The sequence below is a fragment of the Eulemur rufifrons genome, chromosome 7 (genome assembly GCF_041146395.1).
Source record: "Eulemur rufifrons isolate Redbay chromosome 7, OSU_ERuf_1, whole genome shotgun sequence".
Lineage (NCBI taxonomy): Eukaryota > Metazoa > Chordata > Mammalia > Primates > Lemuridae > Eulemur > Eulemur rufifrons.
The window spans coordinates 275,903,437-275,928,701 of record NC_090989.1 but is presented as its reverse complement, the minus strand read 5'-3'; the positions used below and the strand labels follow the sequence as shown (position 1 = coordinate 275,928,701).

At 35.6% G+C, this 25,265-nt stretch overlaps 1 protein-coding gene across 11 annotated transcripts in view; it reads left to right on the top strand.

Annotated features, from left to right (window-relative positions):
• Nucleotides 1-25,265, top strand: part of DENND1A (DENN domain containing 1A) — a 499,384-nt gene that overhangs the window by 74,293 nt on the left and 399,826 nt on the right. The gene's annotated exons all lie outside the window — the stretch shown is intronic.

Below are 25,265 nucleotides of genomic sequence, written 5' to 3'. Positions count from 1 at the left end.
AAATTCAAAATATCTGAATCCTAACTCATGATCTGCTCATTAAGCCCAATGAAGATTGGGTTCCCTTCTGGTGAGCAACACATTTTTAAAATCCCGTATGCAAGCTAAAAACCTGTCTTCATTCTGGTCACCTGCCTTCCTGTTCACGCTCTGTATTCAATATCAGAAAAATTTGATTGATGTACCTAAATATCTTTAAAAACTAGGTATTTCTTTCCATCTCAACTATCACTTTCCTAAAACTCTTTCTCACCTTTTTTTTGCTAGTTCTCCCATACCTTCAGACCTTACCTATGACATTAACTCCTCAGGGAAAGAAACCTTTTCAGATCCACAGAATAAACTTGTTCTTGTGCTATATGCTCTTGTAGCACTTATAGCTTGTGATTAAGCTCTTTGTATGGTTATTAGTTTGTCTGAGCTTCTTTACTGCACCTTAAACTCTGTGAGGGTAGAGATCACCAGCATTTTTTTTTTTACCACTGTATGACCAGTGCTCAATGCTAAGAAGATTTAATGAATTTTTATGGAATAAATAAACTAGTAAGAATGAGATAATTTATGTGGAAATGCCTTTAAAATGACATTTGTTAGAGATATATTTATTATTTTGATGATCTCAACATTTAAAATAACTGTGATTATTGAATTTACAAGTTTTCATTTGGGTGAAGAGAAAGTCTAAATTTTGTGCTATTTAAGGGTGGATCATCTTAGATAGATCCACTTATTGCTGATTAGGCTTTGTTTACTGGAATTATGGGATTGATATAACAATCAATCTGGGTAAGGTGTCTCTGGAAAGCACTATAATACTTCCTAAATGACATTTTCTTGATAATTAATCACATTTGGTTTAAGATTTCACTTAGCACAAAATGGGTTGCAGAAAGCCAAATCTTCATATATTCAAGTAAAGGTGATGACTTTCTTCACAATAGAGCAGAGATGAAAAAGCTCCCACATTTGTTATTCTGAATGGAGCCTTGGGATGAAATTCCAAGCAGCAGAATGCCACTTAACATTCTGCATGCTATTTTGCTCTTTAGTAGTATAATTGTAAAATGAGGCAATAAAACCAGAGAGGATATAATATTTATACCTGTGTAGGCACTTCACATGATAAAATGTCACATGGGACTGTTTACTCCATGCTGGTTATTTGGATAATGCCCCACCTGCCTAGTGACAGGAGGTGCTGAGTCTTGCATAAATCTTAGAGAGAAGGTTAGGGTTAATATAGTGAATTTTTCAGTAGGAAAAAAGAATACAGCATATGTGGTAATAATAATGGCGACTTTTTGCATACTATTTTTGTACCAGCACTGTACTAGGTCCTTGGGGACCAGAGAGGGACAAAGAGAGAGAGAATATCAGTGAATACCTTCCATGTGTCAGTTATTCTGCTGTACCCTTTACTTATAATATCTGTAAACCTTATAACAACTCTGCCAGGTAGGTGGTGTTATCCTCATGTATATGTGACTGATTCTTGTTTATCTCATAAAAAAATTCTAACGACCTCATTGGAGTTCTGTTATAATTATCATGTTTAAACTTTGGTGCTTTTTTTTTAAGTTTAAGTAGTCTTTTTTTTTTTTTGACAAAAAAAAAATTAATGAGAAGAGACAAAGAAACATCAAAGAGCTTTTTCCTCTGATTGCTGTGTTAGAACTTTTGCCTGAAAATAGGTTACATTCCTTCTGTTTTCAGCTGAATCCTCATTAACTTTACATTTTAATGATGTCCAGGGCAAATTACACCATTTATGGTCAGTGCCTTAAAGGGATGCTTAAAGGGGACTTAACAAAAAAAATTTTTTTTGAATAGTGGATGTATTTACTTCAGGAATATAAATTGATCCAGAATTCTTAAATAAATAGAAAGACAAAAAAAACCCTTGAAAATGGGATTGGTTTTCCATTTCCAACTATTATAACAACTTAATTCAAAGGAAATTATATTCAGCTTAAAGTAAATTAATCATTGAATAGCATATTTATAATATTTGGGGGTATGTAACTGGAACCAATGTCCTACATTTATTTTTGAAAATAGTTACAGTTTCTCATTTACTTGGATTTAAATTCAATTTTACTGCTTAGCTTCAGAAATAATTCATAGGTGGTAGGTGCTCAATAGGAATAAATGAAGACAGCTTCTCCCAGTTATGAAAAAAGCAAGGGTGATTGAAATGCTAATATGTTGATGGACAGATTGTATTTGCACAAGAATGAGGGAATATGGTATAAGGTGGAACTCTTCACAGGATTCCAAATTATTCAATTTAAAAGAACAATATGAACTGCAGAGCTGTGCTTTCATTGTAAGCTTTGAGTGTCTAATAATTATTAGATGATAAATTGGAATAAAGTATCATGTTGTGTCAAATACTGTTTATTTCTTTAATAATTATTTAATAAGTGGATTAAGGGAAATTGGACTGACTGTTGAGGAAACTGTAATTATATGAATGGCCAATCTAACATCAGGTATTTCGTAAAGTCTATATTCCTGTTTTTTAAATGTGTTTAATTGAATCCCTTCTGTGTGCCAGGCAATGGGCTAATGTCTTTGTTAAGGCTTTTTTGAATGCAAGAGGTGGAACTTCACTAAAACTAGCTCAAGAAGAGCAGCAATGGAGGTGGAGGGGCCTGTGGTCTAGTGAAAGACAGGAAGCCACATGTAGCTGGGCTTCATGAGGACAAACTGGAACTGGGAAATCATAGACCGGGGTGATTTCTTCTCTTTCATCATGGCTTTGCTCCACTGGCTTCCTTTGTTCGTTATTTATCTTGGTAATGTTCAAAGTGGTCTATATGGTCTTTCAAGCTTGGCTTCCCACTGCTAACAGACACTTTCTCTGTCTGTTCCCAAGGTTGGTTCGAGCATGTGGCTCAGCCCAGGCCTGAATGGTCCCTGTGGTCACCCAGGTACTATACTGCACTGCCCTTTCTGGGGGCCGTGGGTGAGCAGAATGAAACATGTCTGGATGGTTAAGACATGCCTCTTGTCCATGTGTGGCTTTTTGTGGAGATGATAATATACATAAAAAAGATAATTTCTACTTAATATTCTAAAGACTTTCCTATAATGAAAATGTATTTTAGTCATCTGCACTATTTGCAAACTGAGGAAACCCTGGGAGAGTTTGAGCAATGCTGTTGAGGGCAGGTGGCATGATTTTCTTTTGGAATGAAGTTTCCAAGGTAGGGCTCCCCAAGAGTCTAAATCCATAATTGGATCCTACTTGCAACTCTGCAAGGAAACTGAGTTTAGAAATAAAAAGAAATTTTCCTGGTTGGGTTTTCTTTCCAGGTGCTATATTGAATGATTGGCAGAAATGTTTAATGCAGTTTAAGAACGTTTTTGCAATTTTGGGGTTTGATCCATTATGGCTTAATGATTCTTGATACAGCTGTTTTTTCACCTGTCCACATTTCAGTTTTCTAAGGACCCAGTTAAAGTACCAGTAGATTCTGCAGCTGCTTCTCAAGTATCATCATCATCATTTTTTTTTTGTAACTGTATGTTGAAATGGACTAAAGCTCAAAGGGTGAATAAGATTGTGGATATAACTTAACATTTCTTGAGCTTCTATTTGCTTTATATGTATATACAACACACGTGTGTGTGTGTATTTTTTCCTCTTCTTCCTGGAACTCAGAAGAGATTTATTATTGACCCCATTTTACAGGTGTTAAAAACCAAGGCACAGAAAGATTAAGTAACTTGCCCTAAGGTAATACAGCTATTAATAGTAAGTACTGGATTGTTGATTCAATTCTAGGCCTCTACTCTGGTGATATCTCTCCTTAAGCATAATGGTTTGGTTGTGTTTCTGGAATGCTCAACTTCTCTGTTGGAACAAGGTTTGGCTTTAGTATGGTTCAGTTAAAAGCAAAAGTTCTAGTTCAGGTACAGCAATTTATAAGCTGTGTGATGGTAGGTCATGCAAGTTATTTTTTCCTCGTTCTTAATTTGTGAAATGGATTATTAATGGGGCTCATCTTAGCAGTTTCACATGAGGAATAAAATAAGTAGTACTGTCTTTTGCCACAACATTGTTTCTTTAATGCAAATTAACTCAGGCGATTGGTAAAGAGGAACCATGTCGGAATAAACTAACATTGATTTGTGTGTTTTATACCACCAGATTGCATTAGCTGAAGTCAAAGCAGACTAACACTGTTTTTCTTGGTCTTTACCTTTGAGTAAGTTTTCAACTTTCTTAATTTTTGCCTTCTCTTGGAAGGTCTTTAGGAAGAGAGGTTCTGACCTTGAGCTTTGGGATGAGATTGGCATTGGTAGAGTCAGGGCTCCCAAATTGGTGCTTGCAGACTCTCTTTATACAGTTTTGAACAATAATCTTAAAATAGTTTAGTTTTTCAGGTTTCAGAAAAAACTATCTATGTTTAATGTTTGTATCCACATTTTGACCTCTGGATAGGAGTATCTGGTTGTTTCTGGGTTGTGCCGATTCAACAAGACTATTTTGAAGTTGTGTTTTCTCCTTTAACTCGACCTGGTTTGTTGAAAGATGCTTGGTCCTTTTGGGAGAAGGCAAGGTGGGGAGCTAATTGTGCAGTATCTTTGTTGAGTGATAAGACACCGGTGTCTGTGAATGTAGTGGAAGGGTATATCCCTTTGATTATTTTAATTACAGAGAATGTAGGAACGTTGGAAAGCAGTATGTGTAGCACAAGAACAACAAGCTTTATCTGCAGTTTGGAGTTTAAATCCTGGCTCTTTGATGGCCAGTAAACTGAATTGGCCAAGGTACTTAATCTTTTTGGATCTCCGTTTTCTCATCAATAATATGGAATTACCATTACTTGCCTATTTTATTATTTTGAGAATTTAATGGCATAAGAAATGTAATGATACGAGACACTCAGAACGCCTTACTCATAATAGGTATTCATTCAATACACGTTCAGTAAGGGAACTATAGAAAATAACAGAACTGTTATAGCCTGTTTTATGTAATAAATATTCCAAAATATTTTATATTGCTTTTGTAAATTAGCCTCTGTTAAATGAAACAGAAAGTGAACTTCTTTTGAAAAAGTCTGGTGAATTTTGTAACGTGAATAAACAACTCCTATTTGTAAGACAGCATTAAAAATTATTTTAAAAAGTATATACCTACATAGAAATTTTTTATATGCAATAGTAATTTAGTATTTCCTCAAATTTGAAATGAATAGCATGTGATTTAAGTCACTTAAAAAATCCTATAATATGAAATATTAAAAACTTAGACCCAGATTATAATATGTTTTACCTAACTGCCTTTTTGGCCACTTTTGGTGTTTTATTATAAATCCTCTCCTTTTAATTTTTTTAAAAAACTATATTAGCTGTTTTCTTTTGACCATATTTTTCCTTTCTGTAATTTTACTTGAAAAAATGAACTTGTGTTACTTTTTTCTCTTAAAGTCAGCCAAGTCTGGTGACTAAAACATCCATAGTTAGGAAATTTATGTGAGCTTGGCTGCACTGTTAACTCCTTGATTTCCTTCAGTCTTGTTAATTCATAGAGGAGCGCAGGAGTCTCACTGCCCCTTAGCCTTTCCTCATAGTTACTTTGTGAACGTACACAATAGACGTGAGAGTGTTGTGAACTCTTTGGACACAGTGCCTTGGACGTATTGAGGTAAATTTTGTTCGAGATCAATATATACCAGCCCTACTATAATCTACCAGTGTCTTGTTTATGTGATTGTCAATCAACTTCTGGTTTAGGAAAGAATTTGTATTGGCCTTGAAACTTAACATACCAGGTGCCCAGAGCCAAACCAATGGAAAACAATAGAAACTAAATACCCACTGCATGTCAGACACATGCTATCCTTTTTTTTTTTTTTTTTTTTACTTTACACATAGTATCCTTTTTTTTTTTTTTTTAAGAGTGGGGGTGCGTGTGGAGGGTCTCACTATTTTGCCCATGTTGGAGTGCCGTGGCAAGTCAGAAGTGTGATCATCTTGATGCAGCCTTGATCCTGGGCTCTAGAGATCCTTCTGCCTCAGCCTCCCCAGTAGCTGAGACTGCAGGGGTGTGTCACTGCACCCGGCTTCTTTGCTTATAGTATTTTTTTTTTTTTTTTTGAGACAGGGTCTTGCTCTGTTGCCAGGCTAGGGTGCAGTGATGTCATCATAGCTCACTGCAACCTCAAACACCTGGGCTTAAGCAATCCTACTGCCTCAGCCTCCCCAGTAGCTGGGACTACAGGCATGCACCAATCATGCCTGGCTAATATTTTCAATTTTTAGTAAGAGATGGGATCTTGCCCTTGCTCAGGCTGGTCTCGAACTCCTGACCTCTAAGTGATCCTCCCAGAGTGCTAGGGTTACGGGGGTGAGCCATTGCACCCGGCCAGCTCCTAGGATCTTTAATCCTTATAACTTTGCAAATAGATGCAGCATATTCATCATTTTATTGATGGAGGCTAAGAAAACTGCCCCCAACTATACTGCTTTTGCTGGGCCTCATAGCTGAAGGTCTCCCCACTTTTATACCCTATAGTCACAGAACCCTCAATGGATCTAATGGGAGTTGAAATGTATTTTGACAGAGAGCGATACCCTTCTATGTTTTTTTTTTTCCCCATCGGAATGAATGGAAAAAACTGTGTTGTGGAGGAGTGCATTTTGAGTTTTTGCTGTAAAAAAATACTTAGGTCTTCTCTAATCTTTTATGGAAATTAAGAGGACAATTCAGAGATATCCAAGATAAATAGTGAGGGAAAATAGTAGTTTGTGAGCAGGGTCTAGATTAGACATTTAGAAGGATCCTTTAGATTATCAAGTTTATTATGGTGTGGTGATGGGGTTGTGATGATGTGCTTAACCATCATAAAACTACTTTCAATACTAGAGGGACACAGATTTTTCCCCCTGTGATTGTATAGTTGAAAGCTTTCTTTTATCATTTTGCTGCCATATGTGTTTGTGAAAAATCAGTTGCATTGTAAAAATTCTTACTTCCTGGAAACCAGAAAGCCATTCAGCAAGTGTCCCTACCCTGACCACTTCCTCTTCGTTATTTCTAAATGATAGTGCTGTTCCTGTAGCATTCCAGGCGTTCATCTAGCTAGGATTCCTTTTTCACATTTGCTATTTGGTGCATTTTCTCCTGTTTTATTTTGCTCCTTTGCCCTGATTAGTTCACCAAGTATAATAGAAGAGACATTTGCTTTGTTTTTTTCTCTAAAGCGAGTTATTTTAGAGGGAGAGTTTACCAGTGATAAGAGCTGTTTATGTCCTAAGCGATTGATTTGTAATTAATGTTGCCTGGGCTTTCACATGTTGGCAGAATTGGTAACAGCTTGCAGTATTTTTTTTTTAATTCTCTTTTCTTTTTGGTATTTTGACAATGTCATTCATATCTCATGAAAAAGTACCTCAGACAGGTTAAATGTGTTAAAACATGGAACGAAAGGATGGAAGGAGACCCAGTGCTGCCTAGAAACCTTGATCTTTTGCCAAAGTATTTAAACAATTTAGTGTTTTGGTTTCCTAGCTCCAAGCTGCTTCTCAAATCCCTTGCTAATTAATCCAGTTAATGCTTTGTAGACTTACTATATGCAGTGCTTTGGCTTGCTTGTCTATCATTGAGAAGTTCGTTTTGTTTCTTGGAGCAAACCTAAGCTCTGTTCCATGCAGCGCTAAACAGGAGGCTTGTGGATGTGAGTAGTTTTGGGTCTTTAAAACCCTATGTGTGCATGTATATGTACATATATGTACATGTTCCCTGCACTTCATAGTCCTTAGGCTCAAAATTTTGAGATTAAAAAAATAACACAGAATAGAAAATAAAAATCAGATCTTTCATATCCAACCAAAGAATTGATTGAATGTCCCTTCTGCCACTTATTGTTAATTGTGAAAATTATTTGACTTCTCTAAGCCCCAATTTCCTCATCTGTTAAATGGGGAAAATAATTCTTTCTTCCTTATGGTGTTGTTGCAAGGATAAAGTGAATTTCTTAAAATACTTAGCAAGTTCCCAGAACACAGTAAAACTCAGTAAATGATGACTGCTTTTATTACTCTGTTGTGATCCTTATATGTTGAATAAATTAACTTCTTTTGGTGTTTGCTAAATTTTGGAGGAGGTGGATTTTTTATCTATTTCTGTTTTGGCAAAGGAATTTCAAATGTGTCAATTTGTGTCAGGATATAAAAATCAAGCACTCATTCTTTTAACAGTAATAAAAGCCAACTGTATTCTGCATGAGCATGGTTTTAAGACCTATTGATGTGAGTTATCAATACAAATTATCTTTCTAAAGTCTGAGAGGTGAATTTCTCTCATTTGCTTACTTGAAAGCTTAAGTACAAATATGAGCTATTTTTTCTCTCAGGTAATTAAATCAAACATAGAGGCAAATTCAGGAATATTCACTGCTAGTGCATGTGATGTTGACTTCCTGCTAACTCATTTCTGAAATCTATATATTAATATTATACCTTTAAAGCTCAAAGTATATGTCCTCGTGATTAGGAATTAGCCTGGGACTCATTTGATCATTATAGGAAATTTTCACATTTTTTTCCCTCGAAGGAATTTGTGGAGAAAAAAATTGGCTGCCAAAACATGTAACATTCTAATTTTTTTCAGCTAATCCTTTTGTTTTTTATATTCAGAAAACCTTTTTTTTTATAACATTAAAAAAAAAACAGGAACAAACAGGAAAATGCAGAAATATAAGTTAACAGCTTGATGTATTATCACAGAGTTAAAACATGTACGGAACTCCACCCAGATAAACAAACAAAACATCACTAAGCATCTTGCAAGCCATCCTTACGTGTTCCTCCAATCACCACCCCCTCAGTTCTCCCTAAAGAGAACTATTATCTTGACTTCCTATAGCACTGATCATTTTTGCTTGTTTTTGAACATACATGAATGGAATAATATAAATGAGTTACATAGATGGAGTCATGAGTATATTTTTTCACTTGGTGTCTTTTGCTGAACAATTGTATTAGTGAGATGATCCTTGGGGTGTGTGTGTGTGTGTGTGTGTGTGTGTGTACCTGTGGTTTTCTCATTTTCATTGCTAATACAGTATTCCATTATATGAATATGTCATAAATGATCCATTCTACTGGCTACAGACATTTATGTTTCCCTCTTGTTTTTGGCTATTTCTAATAATGCAGCTATGACATTACTGTGGATATATCTGGTGTTTTTATACTCCCATTTCTGTTGGGTATGTACTTAGGAGTGAAATTGCTGGGTCATAGCATCTGTGTATGTTTAGCATAAAATGCTAAGCAGTTTTCTAATGTGGTTAAACTAATTTGCATTCCCATCTGCTATGTGTGAGAGTTCCTCTTGCTCCATATCCTCACCGACACTTAGTATTAAAAGCCTTTCTTTATGGTTAGTACTTTTTGTGTCTTATTTTAAAAACCTTTCATTAGCCCGGGGATTTTAAATATTTTCTTGTATATTATCATTTATAAGTTTTGACATTTAATTTTGTTTTTCATGTACAGCTCTACAATGTACCTGGAATTGATTTTTTTGGGTACAGTGTAAGGTATAGGGCTTTATTATTATTATTTTGCCATATGGATCTTCAGTAAACATAGCATTATTGAAAAGATCATCGTTTCTCTACTTTTCTACCTTGCTATTTTCATTAATCAAATGGTAATATATGCATAGATCTGTTCGTGGTATGTTCATTTATCCCTGTACCAATACCAACTGAATGAATTACTGAAGCTTTATAATAAGTTCTAATATCTAATAGACTTAGTGCTTCTACTTTGTTATTGTTAGAAGTTTTCTTGGTTTTTGTTGGTCCTTGTGGTTTCATATAATTTTTGAATTGGCTTGTTAATCTCCTTAAACCATCCTGCTAGAATTTTGATTGGGATTTCATTGAATTGACATACATATGAGGAAATTTGATTATTTCCATATTTAGTCTTCATATGAAGAATATATAATGAACATGACAGATTCCTCTATTTAGGTCTTTTGTCTTTCTGTTTCTGAGTATTTTGTGTTCTCTGCTACTGTAAATAATATCTTTTCTTTTAATTCAATATTCTAAATATTTGTGGATATATTGAAATATAGTTAAGTTGTGGAATTTGACCTTGTATCCAGCAAATTTGCCGAGCTAAGTTACTGATTGTAATTATTTGTAGATTGTTTTGTATTTTTTATGTACACAATTTGTATTATCTGCAGATAGTAGTTTTATTTCCTCCTGTAATCTTTATGCCTTCGTTTCTTGTTCTTATTACATGGACTAGGACCAGCAGTATAATGTCTAATGGGATTGATGATGGCAGGAATTCCTGCCCATTCTTCCATTTTGAAGGGAAAACTTTTAACATTTCACCTTTCAGTATAGTGTTGCCTATAGTTTTTTTTGTTAGTTTGTTTTTGGAGACAAGGTATTGCTGTGTTGCCCAGGCTGGTGCCAAACTCCTGGCCTCAAGCAGTCCTCCCACCTCAGTCTTTCAAATAGATGGGACTACAGGCATGCACCACTGTGCCCAGCTCTAAAAGTTTTCTTTTTAATTGAATTTTTGATTGTTATAACTCACATACAGTAAAATGAACAAATCTTAAGCATATGGTTTGAACTCTGAAACATGTATACACATGTGTAGTTAACACCCCAATGAAGATGCAGATCAGTTTCCTATATCTTTTTCCAGTTATTCCCAAATCCCCTGACTCCATCAGAGGCAAGTACTATTTTGATTTATATTACCATAGATTAGTTTTGCTTTTCTTATATTTTTATATAGATAGAATTTTATAGTACATCCTATTGATTCTGGCTTCTTGCATTCAACATGAAGTTTTTTTTGAGAATCGCCCATATTGCTGCATCTGTTAGCAGTTTATTTTTTTATTAATAAGTAGTGTTCCATTGTGTGAATATTACACAGTTAATCCATTTCATTGGTGAACATTCAGTGAGGCAGAGGTTTTTAAAACAAATATACTGTATCAGATTAAGAAATTTCCTTTGTCTTCTTAATTTAAATATTTTATCATGAAAGTATGCTAAATTTTATCATTTTTTAATTAAAATAATCATATAGATTCTCTCTCTCCCTCCTTTTTTTTTTTTTTTTTTGAGGCTGGGTCTGTCACCTGGGCTAGAGTGCAGTGGCATGATTATAGCTCACTGCAACCTCAAACTCTTGGGCTCAAGAGATCCTCCTGGCTCAGCCCCCCGAATAGCTAGGACTGACTACAGGCACATACCACCATGCCCAGCTAATTTTTTAAACAATTTTTTGTAGAGACATAGTCTTCAGCTATGTTGCCCATGCTGGTCTTGAACTCCTGGGCTCAAGCAATCCTGCCTCAGCCTCCCGAAGTTCTGGGATTGTAGGAGTGAGCCATCATGCCTGGCTTGATTTTTCTTTTTCCTTCAGTTAATGTGGTGAATGGCATTAAACCATTATACCACCTTTACACTATTGGAATATACCCAACTTGGTTGTAATGTATTATCCTTTTAATATATTGCTGGATTTCTTTTGCTAAACCTTTGTTCAGAATTTTTGTATTAATGTAAAGGAGGGAGTTTGGCCTATAACTTTCTTTTCTTGCATTGTCCTTGTCAGATTTTAATACCCGGACTTTACTGGTGTTATAAAATGAGCCTGGAAGTGTTTCCTTTTTTTTATTCTCTGGAATACTTCAAGTAAGATTGGTGTTATTTTTTTCCTTAAGTGATTGGAAGAATTCACCAATGAAGACATCCGACTTTGTAGTTTTCTTTGTTAGACATATTTTAATTATGCATTCACTTTCTTTTACAGTTATCATACTGTTCAGGTTTTCTGTGTCTTCTTGTGTCAGTTTTGCTTAATTGTGGTTTCCAAAGAATTTGTCAATTACATCTGAATGGTTAAATTTATTGGTGTTAAATTGTTTTTTTTTTTTTTTTTTTTTTTTTTTTTTTTTTGAGACAGAGTCTCACTCTGTTGCCCAGGCTAGCGTGAGTGCCGTGGCGTCAGCCTAGCTCACAGCAACCTCAAACTCCTGAGCTCAAGCGATCCTCCTGTCTCAGCCTCCCGAGTAGCTGGGACTACAGGCATGTGCCACCATGCCCGGCTAATTTTTTCTATATATATTTTTAGCTGTCCATATAATTTCTTTCTATTTTTAGTAGAGATGGGGTCTCGCTCTTGCTCAGGCTGGTCTCGAACTCCTGAGCTCAAATGATCCGCCCACCTCGGCCTCCCAGAGTGCTAGGATTACAGGCGTGAGCCACCGCGCCCGGCCTAAATTGTTTATAGTACCTTCTAATCTTTTTAATGTCCATAGCAGTACTGACAAATAGAAACGAGTCACATATGTCGTTTAAAATTTCTAATCCATTAAACAAAGGGTAACTAATTTTAGTACTGTATTTTTGTTAACCCAATATTTCTACAATATTATCATTTCAATATGTAATCACTGTAAAGATTATTATGGAGATACTCTTTTTTTTAATACTAAGCCTTCAAATCTGACGTGTGTTTTCACCTACATGGTAGCCACATTGTGACTTGTCCCATAAATGCTTAATAGTCACATGTGCCTAGTGGCTATTGTATTAGATAATGCAGGTCTTTAGGATCTATACAGATGATTTTATATCCTGGTTATTTGTGCATTTTCTTTTTTTTTCCTTTATTGATTTTCCCAGGGATTTATAGATTTTATTGATTTTTCTCAGAGAACCAGCTTCGTTTTGTTGATCATTAATTTTGTTTATTTGCTTTTCTATTTTATTTATGCTTTTATTTTTAGTTTCCTTTGGTTTACTTCACTGTTATTTTTCTGACTCCTTTGAGATGACTGCTTATATCAAAGTTTGGCAAACTTTTTCTTTAAAGGGACAGATAGTAAATATTTCTGGCATTTGGGTTCATTATGAGCTCTGTTGCAACTATTTATCTCTGCTGTTGCAGCAGGAAAGCAGCCATAGACACATGTAAACAAAGGGTGGGGCTGTGTTCATGTTATTTATAGCAACAAGAGGTGGGCTGGATTTGATCCTGAGGTTGTCATTTGCATACCCCTGGCTTACACCATTGATTTTCAACCTTTCATGTTTTTTAATACATCTTTTCCTAAATAAAGGCTATAGTTTTCTCCCTAATCATGATTTTGATTATATCACACGAGATTTATTGTTAATTTTTTTAGTCTTTAATTCATTGTATTTTCTCATTTCTATGCACAGAGTCCCTGTATTTCCAGAGTTCTCTATACAGGTCTTTCCTCTTTGGTACTCTGTCCTACTAAATGTGGCTGCCTTGATTTCCCTTGACCCCCTAAGCTGTGTCTCTTCAATTTAAGGAGTCTAGTGGGATCCTCCTGGCTCCACTCTTCCTGTGCTTTGGCCCAGAAACTTTCTTTAAGTAGTGACCTTGTGCAATTATAGGCTTACCTCATTTGTTTCCCATCTCTCAGGGACCATTGTCCTTCATTTTCTGATGTCTAGTGTCTTGAAAACCATTGTTTCATGTATTTTGCCTGGTTATTTATTTATTTATTTATTTTGGGTGGGAGGTTGTTCAGGTAGGGGAGTAAGTCCTGTCTGTGTTATTATTCCATCTTGTTCCAAAGCCAAGTAATTTTCCTAAACTGTATTGGTGTTGAATATCCTGGTCAGTATTCTATGGTACTTGGTGTGCTTTTTCAATATGTAATTTCAAGTCTTTAAATTTTAAGATGTTTTCTTGAATTTTTTTGTATTTATTTCCTTGCTGTTGTTTTCTTCTTTTGTCCTTCATTATCCATCTGTTCAATTTTCTTTACCTGTCTTCAATATTTGTCACTTTATTTTGAATCTTTTTTATATATTTTTTCGTGATTTTTGGAATTTATCCCCTTTACCCTTCTGTTTCTCTTCGTGCATTATCTGTTGTGTTTTTTTTTTGTTCTTGTGTTTCCTCTAATTTTTATATCTGAAATGATATTTTTCTTTTAATTCTGATTTTTTTTTTTACTGAGTTCATCACCTCATTTGTACATTTTAAAAATTCTAATTTGTGTAGTATATCTTGTCTGGTATAATATTCTTAATGTATTTTAACTATTTTGAAAAGCACGTTATAGTTTTTATTATTTTGTGGTCATGTTTTTCTGGCATGCTTTCATTTTCTTTAGGAATGTTAGTATGAATCTTAATCTGATTTTTCTTTTTATAACTTCCTATGGGATTTTACCTTAACATTCTTTTCTTGCTGATTTATATGTGAAATTAGTTTCCCTGAAGCTTTAGAAGGAAGAGTGGTTAGACAGCTTTTATATGTCTCTGAGCTTTCTCTTCTGTTGTTTTCATGTGGTGCTTAAAAGTATATCATGATTTACTACCTCATCTTTCCTGACTCTGTTCTCCCACTTTTGTCTGAATTTTCTCTTTATTCCTCTCTATTGTCTCTATACTGTTCAATTTTGATTCTACTCCCAGATCCCCTTTACTATAAAGCCTTATTCTGGAAGAGAGCCCTATTTTTGGGGATTCAGAGTTTCAAAAACTTTGTGGCTGTCTTGCAACTTTCTTCACAGAATATCACTTTCATCTTTGTTCATCTTTGACATTTTCACTGGATATAGAGATCTAGTTTGGCATTTATATTCTTTCAGAATCTTTGTGATACCATCTCATTGTCTTCAGGCTTCCATTGTTTCTGGGAAAGTCAGCTGTAAGTCTTACTGTTGCTTAAATGGTAATTCCCCCCCCCCTTTTTTTTCTGGCTAATTTTAAGGATTTTCTTTTCATCTTTTATTTTCAGCAATTGCACTATGGTTTGTCTAGGTATTGATTCCTTTGTATTTGTCCTGCGTGAGGTTTTGAGCATTTCTTGAATCTGGGGTCTGATTTTTTTTTTCCTTGGGACTTCAATTACATGTATTCACAGTAGTTCATGTATCTCTTATTCTCTCTTTTCTGTTTTCCAATCTTATCTCTTTGGGCTTAATCTAGATGTTTTCTTCTGACCTACCATATCAGTTTACCATTTTTTTTCTTCAGCTAATCCAATTTTCTGTTGCACCTGTCCATTGAGCTATTAGTTATTTTTCTAATTCTAAAATCTAATTTTTCATTTTTAATTTTCTGCAAAATTCTTGATCATTTCAGCATTCTGTCCCCTCTCTCCCTCCCTCCCTTCCTTCCTTCTTGTCTCCCTCCTTTATCTCTCTTTCTTTTCTTTCTCATATTGAGCAAAGTTATTTCAGTGTCTTTGTCTGATGCACTGGAATAACTAGTATTTGAATCCCTTCTGGGTCTGTTTCTGTTGCCTGTGAGACTCTTTAGTCACCTTCCTTTTGTCCTTGTTTGCTTGGTTATTTTTTTGAGTGCCAATTATTGTATATTCAAAACTATAGATATATTTTAAGGTCTAGCGTAACGTTCTCCTCCTCCAGAGAAGATTTATGTTTACCTTTGGCTTTTAAGCTAGTCACACTAGCAATCTCCCATCCCATTACCCCATCCTCCCTTCCTTGCCAGTCAAGGATTTAGATGATTTGAAGATGGGCTCAGTCTCTGTGAATAGAAGAATCTATTTCCTTTTCATCCTTCTCATGAAGTGTAATTATCTGGCATCCCAACCTGAAGACTGAAGCATTTACTGGGACCTCTCCTCTTTTGTGGGCCCTACAAAAAATTTCTCTTCACCTTGTTGGTGATTTGCAATCTCTGATCAGCTTTTAGCCTCTTAGTTGCCTCTTCTAATCAGCCCATATCCTTGAGAGAAATGTAGCCTCAAATGCTAGAATAAAAATGTTTTTTGAAGATTTCTTCTCTTCCTGGATCTTGACTCTATATAATTCTATTTTTTTGTAATTTTTTGATGCCTTCGAATAGTCTTTTTTTTTTTTTTTTTTTTTTTGAGGCAAGGTCTCTCTGTCACCTGGGCTAGAGTGCAGTGGTGTTATGATAGTACACTGCAACCTCAAACTCCTAGGCTCAAGCGATTCTCTTGGCTTAGCCTCCTGGGTAGCTATGTCTCACTAATGGGTAGCTAATGTCTCACTGTGTTGCCCAGGCTCTGAAATTCCTGACCTCAAGCGATCCTCCTGCCTTAGCCTCCCAAAGTGCTAGGATTATAGGCATGAGCCACTGCACCTGGCCTGAATAGTCTTTTTATATATATATATATATATATATATTTTATTCATCTGTTCTATTTTTTTTTTTAATGTGAACAATGATGTAACCTTTACTGGGAATAAAAATCTAGCTAGCCTTTTTATAAAAGAGTCCTATATCCAGGCAGTGGTCTAAGTTTGTCATAATGTCTCATAAATATAACATTCATTGTGTGGGAAAGATAATGTTATCCCCATTTTCTTTGTGAGGAATAGATAACAGATAGATAGATAGATAATAAATAGATTAACAAAATTATCCAAGGTTACATCAAAGTCTTTTTCTCTGAGGCATTAGAAAATCCTGTTCTAGGTTGCCTTCTGTTTCAGACTTCGGACTTTGGGATAACAGGTACTGTGACATTTTATGGCATGTACATAGGAAATAGAGTAATAGAGAAAAGAGTAATAGAGAAAGTAGTAATAGAGTAATAGAGAAAAGAGGCCAAATAGGGTGAGTATTGTGTGGGTTTATATGTGTAATGTAGACTACAGAAACCCTTATTAATTTTTTATGTGTGAATAATTAGATGTGAATCCTCTCACATATTTAGTTGTGTTGGGTTCTTTTTCAATGGAAAAATCTTTTTTTAAGAATTTGCCATATATTACATGCTTTTAAAAAAGTTTATACATATATTTGTAGTTTTTAATCCATACTGTATGATTAATCGTGGGTTTGTTGGAATTCTAGAAATTATTTTCGAGTTTTAAGTTAGGTTTAAATTATTATTTATGTCTAGAGTCATACTTCATACTTTTTTTTAAATTTCTTTCTATACTGTTTTGGACCATCAGCAGTTTTAAAGAGGAATTTTAAAAGTATATTTTGATAGGTCTCCAACTAAGAGAATCTATAGTTGATGTTTGAGCTTTAGACCTGATAAATGGGTGAAATGTTTTTGTGGAAGTTGCAGGGTTCTAGGGACATGACAGATAGGACAGAGTAGAGAACAGGTATAATTAGATGGGGAGCCAAGGGAAGATGGGATCTTGAACCAAGGCTGAAGGGCAAGATAAAAGTGAAAAGGGGCCGCTAATGTTGAGAACCTTAGCCAAGGAAATTGAGTGGCATGGAATGTGGTGTGAGGAGTGGTTTGATACAAGTAGTGTGGAAGTAAGGTGGAGGGAAGGAAACGTGTGCTGTGGCAGTGGCTGGTGGGTAACGGGGGAGGACATGGTGGCTTATAATCTTTCTGGCCCAGATATTTGGAAATAACTTTTTAGAGTCCATAGTTCATATCAAGGCTCTTCTGTATTAGTTCACTTTCCCTAGGTTATGCTGCCTCAAGAAGTTAACAAAAGGGACCCCAGAAATCTCAGTGGCTGAGAAAAAACTAAAGTTCATTACTTTCTCACAGTACATTTTGGCTATAGCTGTACTCTAGGGTTAGCTTCGACCCTCACTCAAGGATCCAGGCTGAAGGTGCAGCCCTTATCTGGGACAGGACATGCCTTTCTCATGGTAGAGGAAAAAGAGAAATGATGGAATCATGTGGTGACTTGTAAAGCTTTGGCAACGGATGGGCATAGTTCACTGGCGTCCGCATTTCTTTGGCCACTACTTTCACAGTGAAGGCCACCGCAAGTCCCAAGCTAACAGGCAAGGATGTACAGTTAGTTCACTCTAGGAGGAACGAGCGAAAAATTGGGTTCGTGTTAATCACATCTAGAAAGGAAGGTGTGGTTGATTGTCTTTGTCTGTCGCAACTATTCTTTGAATCCCTTCTGGGTCTGTTTCTATTGCCTGTAAGACTCTTCAGTCACCTTTCTTTTGTCTTTATTTGCTTGGTTATTTTTGACAATCAACCATGCCTTCGTTTCTACATGCAACTTTACATATGATAAGTATACAATCTTATAGAATTAGATACAATTTACCATTTTTTGTTGGTTTTAAGACACATTTTCTCCCATAGTTATGGTCTGAAATTGTGGTGCCTCTTACAGTAGATGGGGGTCTTATAATCACTGCAAGCCAGGCAGCTGTTGTGATGTCATTGCCTAGGCATGGGAGAACTTGGCTGTTAGTCCTGGTGGTATGATTGGACACTGGGAACCATTGACATTTCAGGATCATTTGAGAAAGGAATGCGAGTCCTGATTTTCATCTAAAAATTTTCTGTTGACACTCCCTGGTGAGATCAGCATCCATTATAGAATGGGTGTCAACAGCTTGGGGAGAAATTTAGAGGCAATAAGTGAAGCTTTTTTTCTTTTTTCTTTTTTTAAAGAAAAGCTGTATCATCAGTGTTCCTGGTGACACAGAGAATGATACTGTGTGGAAAAATCTGGACTGAGGACTCTGGGTTGAACAGTGATTCAGAAAAACTGGTCTCTGAATGTAAAGAAGTTTTAGGACTACTTTCACTAATTTATCATGCTTATATTTTATTTTTCATGTATGCATAGTGTTAAAAATCTGTTCTAAAGAACTGTATCAATAAATGTAAGTTAATTTTACATAGTAAGAAACCATTGGACAATAATTTAATTGCCTCTGCCTTTTAAAAATAAGAGACAGGGTCTTATTGTGTTGTCCAGGCTGGAGTGCAGTGACGTGATCATACCCTGTTGTAATCTCGAACTCCTGGGCTCAAGGGATCCTCCCGCCTCAACCTCCCTAGTAGCTGGGTAGGTGTGTGCCCCCATACCTGGTGAATTTTTTATTCTTTAAATTTTTTCATAGAAATGGGGCCTTACTATGTTGCCTAGGCTGGTCTTGAACTCCACGCTTCAAGTAATCCTACCTTGGCCTCCCAAAGTGCTGAGATTACAGGTGTGAGCCTCTGTGCCTGCACCTTTTTTTTTTTGGTGGTACACGACTAATGGTGAATTTTATTTTCAGTGGCATCCTAGGGTCTGTGAAATATGGTAACTTGCTTTTTGCACATTTAAGAAATGTTCAATATTTATTGGGTAAATGGAGCAAAGGTTTCTTTCTTAGAAGGCCTTCTTACAGTACATACCTTGAGATGAACTTTAAACTAACTTTATTCTATTACAGCTTTACATCAAATTTGTAAAAGATGGGTTAGTAATACCTATTTTCTTGAACCGAAATTTCATTCCGGTGTTTGATAGCACATAGTGAAGTTAACCTTTTTCTCTAAAAGGGCAAACTTTTGGTAAGGTGATGGGTTTTGTTTCATCTTCTAATCACTTAATCTTATACTGGAGTACATGACTAAAACTGTTGCCTTTTGAAACAAAATAACAATTTATAGTGGTATGTTAGATATAGATTGGGAGGTGTGCTGGTGTCAGAAGGAAAAGCGGATGAAATCTATACGAACCCATCTAGAAGAGTATTTTTGCCATTTTGACATCTTTCTTTACTTCACTTCGTGGCCTTCTCAGTTTTGAAGCTTATCCATGTGTTTTGAATTTAAATTAGATATATTGTAAAAATAAAAAGTTAATATGTAGTCCATTAGTGACTTTGCAAATGTAAACATTGATTTTAACAGCAAGTAGGACACATAATTTCTTCACATTGCGTTCAGCAAACAACTACGGAGGCCGTATGCTATTAATAGAACTTACAAAGATGAATAGAGCACTCACTGCTCTGCCTTCAAAGAACTTTCAATCTGTTGTTGGCACGTGACTGGGAGTTAAAGGTGTTCTTATCTCCATTGTGGGCTTCAGTGGCACTGTGGTTTAGAGGTTAAGAACATAATAAGCTTTGGAGTACGTCTAGATCTTAGTTTAAATGCTGGTGCTGCTCCTTTGTCAACTTCTGCAAGTTACTTCACCTCTCTGAGCCTTGGTTTCTTCAACAGCGTTGTTGTGAGTACTTAGTACATTGTAGACGTTTAGTAATGTTAGTTGATGCTGTCGTCATTGTCATCAGCATAATTCTTCATTCCAGTGTTGTGAAAGAACTTTGATTATTGTGTCAAATAGAGCAGGATTCAGTTCTGTCTCTGAAGTTTATTAGTTATGTGATATCACATTGTCTACTCGATGGCTCTTCTTGAATTTCTCGTCATACACATCTCAAACTGAATTTAGACTCTTTCCCTCCCATTTCACTCATTCTGTAGGGTTCCCATCTTAGAGTCTCTTGCACCAGAAAACTGGGAATTATTCTCTCTCCGTGTCTCTTGGTGTCTCTTCTTTTTCACACACACACTCATCTTGGTCCAGTGCTACCATCTTATCTCAAGTCTGCTCACTTCTCTTCAGCTCCGTTGCCATCACCTGCATTGAGGTCTGCACCATGTCTGTTTCAGACTCTTGTGGTGCCTGATTAATCTTATATTCAGTCTTGCCCGATTCTAGTCTTTTCTCCACAGAGCAGCTAGAGTAGTCTTTAGACAACATATCAGATCCTCTTCCCTACCTGTCCCACTCCTTCATGTTTAAAACTTCTCAGTGGCTTCCTTTTATGCTGGAATAAAGTCCAAAGTCCTTAATGTACTGCATGAGACCCCATGTGGCTTGGCACAAACTGTCGTCTCTGGCCTCATTTCTTACCACTGGCTCCCTTGTGCTCAGTGATCAATATATTGGCCGCCTTCTGTTTTTTTCTTTTGACCCAGACTCCTTCCTGCCTCAAGTCTGCCTTTAGTCAGTGCTGTTCCCTTTGCCCAAACCACTGTTTTGCCTATGTTTCTCTATCCAATTCCTTTGCATCCTTGAAGTCTGTGTTCATGTGGTAATTCCTTTGGGAAGCCTTTTTCAACCTTCTCTGACAGACAAAGCTGAGTCTCTCCTATAAAGCATGATATGCTCTTTCTTTTTTGCATTTACCTTCCATGGACTCTAGTTTTTTGAGGGCATAGACCTGTGTTTTGTCATTGCACAGTTATCCCAGAGTTTAGCATAGTACCTGACACATAGTAAGTACTCAATAAATATTTATTGAAGGGATGAATAAATGAATGAACATTACTTGCATCATAGGGTTGGTGTGAGAATTAAGCAATTTGTCTCACAGGATACAAAGGATATCTTGTTGCATGTTATGTGGTATATAGTGGGTTTTGTAGTATTAGTCCCCCTACCCCCTGTCCTAAGTCCTAAGCATTAAGAAAAGCCCACCAGTAGTTTCCAAACTATACGTTGTGACCTACTTACTGGTGGTAATGAAATCAATTTAATGGGTCTTGAAGTGAATTTTTCGGAATGAAATGGAATAGAATAGCAATTATCAGAGAAAATAACATATAGTAAGGAATAATATTGCTTGCTGAAACTTTTGGTGTGTGGATGTATCAGGTAGAAATGTAACACATTTCTTAATATGGGTAATGGGTAAAAAAAAAGTTTGACAAAGCCACTATTGTAACTATAGCACCATGTAGTGGAGCCTCTAGGCAACACTGTGTTTAAGTTAGGGCAGCTAAATGAGGATATATCCTGTTTTTAAAGAATTGTAAATTCCACCCTTGCTGACTTGTTACAATGTTCGAGGCCTTAGACTCCTCCTTAGTTATAAATACCATCTATGAAAGCTTCTGGAATTACTGATTTTTTATCTTCCTTCTATAGATGCTATATCTATTTCTAATCTGTATATTTTTTAAAGTAGTTTTTACTTGTGTATGTTATATACCATGGCCTTTTCCTACTATATTGAAAAGATATCTCCAGTATTGTTAATATTTAGCATGGGGACATCTGTCTTATGTAAAATGTATAATGATAGTGTTAACATTATATTGTGTCTGTCATAATGAAATTCTCTAATAGCTCAAATTATTGCTCTTATTAAATTTTATTGCCCTAGTGACTATATTTATAGGCTTTAGTATTATTAGTTTGATAAAAATCCAGTGCTGTACAGATATTTAAAAACTCAGATTGTATGTGGGGACATAAAAAGCCAGACCCAGACAAAAGGAAACCAAAGCATTTAAAGATTAAGACAAGAATAGTTTATGATTGTGGTATCTTGGTAAGTGATTTCATTTTTCAGTGAATTTTTTTATATCGGTTTGATAAACATTTATATAACTGAACTATGGTTTTCTTCTTTAAGGCCAATGGTCAGTTCAAAGCCTTTGATGCTGTTGATTTTCTCAGCATTAATCATTGTTTTATACTCCAGTCTCCAAGGATGCATAAATTATGATAATAAAAGCAAGGGGAGGGCTGGAGCTTGTGGTTGCTGCTGCATTATTGTGTCCACTGGGATGGTATTTGTGTGCTTGTCCTCTGCATATTGTTGGACTGAGGAACTGGATTCTGTGCCCTGCAAAGCTAGAGACAACAATGAATTATAAAAGGCATCAGAAAGCAGTCCTATTAAGTGATCTGTTTGAAACTCTTAGACTTGATGGAACACAACAATTATTCTGGGACTCTTATGAAATCCATGAAAGCTTAGGTTGTCTCCTTCCTTATAGTTACTCTGTTTTGTAGGCATTAATGGCAAATGCTCAAATAATACAAATTGTTACTCTAATCCATGAAAAGGAAACATTGTGGTCAAGTCACGGAATTCAGTTTTTGCGTTTTCTTATTCCTGGTTTATGTCAGCTATTGTAGACTGGTGAGCTAGATACTATTGTACTCTTAGAGGAGGAGCCAAACAATGATTTCTTATTTATCCTTTACATACTTTTTTTTTTTGCACTTTAAAAGTATGACATTTATTTTGGAAAATTTGGAAAATAAAAAATATAAAATGTTTATAAAATTTTTCCAACACTCAAATACTTCTTGTTATTATGATATTTCAGTCAATTGCCTGTTTATATGTAAGACAATACTGCATATATTTTTTTCTGATGGATTTGAGATGAAATGAATATTTGTAGGGAGAATATACATAACCCAAGTTAACTCAAAAAGAGGGAAAAAATTTTTTACCTGGAACAATATTCATGGAAGAATTTGATAAAGTTGTCAAAACACTATTCCTAAAAAGTTACCAGTTACAGATGGTTAGCTTGTCAGTATTCACATCTTTGCAGATAATGCCTGTGCTATTCAAACTGTTCTAAAATATTTTTTTCAATGATGTGCTTCTTCATTTTACTAAGTCATAACCCAAATATGAAAATGTTAAGACAAAAAAAGTGCAGACCAGTCTATTTATGACACGGAAACTGTCATGGACAAGCAGTAATGTTCCAACTATTTTTTGAAATTCTATAAGAAAATCAATTTTTGTATATTTTGAATATAAAATGCTATTATTCACTATAGATATAAGTGACTTATACAATAAAACTTTAATCCTATAAAAGATTATTTATCACGTGTAAGATATAGAAAACAACAATAAAAATCTTTTATTTTCCGTTATCTATCAGTACCTTAAAAAAAAAAAAACCACCCTAAAACTCAGTTACTTAACACAACAGTGATTTATTATTTATCATACTTCAGTGGATTGGTTGGGCTCCCCTGGGCAGTTCTTCTGCTCCATGAGGCATCGCCTGGGGTCATTTATTCAGCTGGGATCTCACATATCCAAGATGGCTTCAATTCGCATGTCTCATACGTCACCTGGTGGCTGGAACAGCAGGATTCTGTTATTGGCCTTTCACTGTCCATGTGGCCTCTCTTCATTCAGAAGTCCAGCCGGAGGAACATGACAGCCAGATCCTAAAAGGATGAAAGCGGAAGCTGCCAAGTTGCTGATGTCCTAGGTCCAAAGTGACTCGGCATAATTTCTGTGCATTCTACTATATTCAAAGCAAGTCAGTAAGTCAGCCCCATTGAAGGAGATTGGAAACAGACTCCATGGCTTGATGGGAGAATTGGCATGTGCCATGGGGATGGAACTAATTTTTGGTAACATCTTTGAAGACTGTCTGTCATACTAGCTTAAACACAACATTACTAAAGCCCTGAAGCCTTCAGTGTGCTCCTTCCCTGGCCTCCTTTGGTCCCTCACTTCCACCCCAAGATAATCACTGCCCCCCTGATTATTTTGATCATTTGCATGCTTTCCATGATCATTTCACAAAATATGTAGGTATCTCTAAATAATACATTATTTTTTCATAATTGACATGAATTTATTTCTTAAAATCTTCTAAGTTTCAATTTAGAATTTTGTACTTACAGATTATTTGTAAAACTTAGAAAAGTAAAAAAGAAAAAAATTAACATGTCTTCTAATCCTAATTCCTAAGGTGTAATCATTGGTAATACTGTTGGCTATGGTAATACCCGTGCACACAGCCCAAGTTCATATCAAATATCTCTTGTTCTCTGAATCTCTTTGTTTCTTGAGTTTAAGAGGTAAGGGCTACTGCGTTATCTGGATCAATAGTATTCAGTTCCTGAATTTTGGATTATAAATGGCAAGAGTTTGGATTTATGAGGGGTTCATCCAAGCATTTATTTGACTCTGTTAGGATGGGGAGAATTTGGATAGTGAAGGAGACCTCTGTGTGAATGTGCACATGTGTATGTGCATATGTTTGTATGGTATGTAATTTTAAGAAAAGGAAGTGGAGAACTGTATAATAATGACCCTTTTAAAAATTTAGAATGGAGAAATGGTCTTAGTAGATTGTTGTTAAATATTATTCTGCAGCGTTCTAAAACTTTAGTGTATATGACAGTCACCTGGACAGCTTGTTAAAGCACAGTTTGCTAGACCCCCTACCCAGAATTGGATTAAGAAGATCTTGTGTGGGCCTAAGAATTTTTATTTCTAAAAACATGTTTTCAGGTGATGCTGATTCTGTTGGCCTAGGGGCGACAGTCTGAGAACTTCTGTTCTATGATATGATTTTTAATGGATGTATTATAGTTCATCACATAAATGCATCATAATTTATTTAGTCAACCCCTTATAAGACACTTAGGTTGTCTAGTTTTGCTATTACAAATTGAGCAACTCTCATCCAAAAATCTGAAATGCTCTAAAATCTGAAACTTTGGCACAGATATGATGCCACAATAGAAAATTCCACACATAAGTACTTAATAGAAACTTTGTTTCATGCACAAAATTATTAAAACCATTGTATAAAATTATTTTCAGGCTATGCGTACAAGTTATTTATGAAACATAAATTAATTTCATGTTTAGACTTGGGTCCCATCACCAAGATATCTCTACGTATATGCAAATATTCTAAATCTGAAAAAATCTGCAGTCAGAATCACTTTTGATCCCAATCATTTCAGATAAGGGATA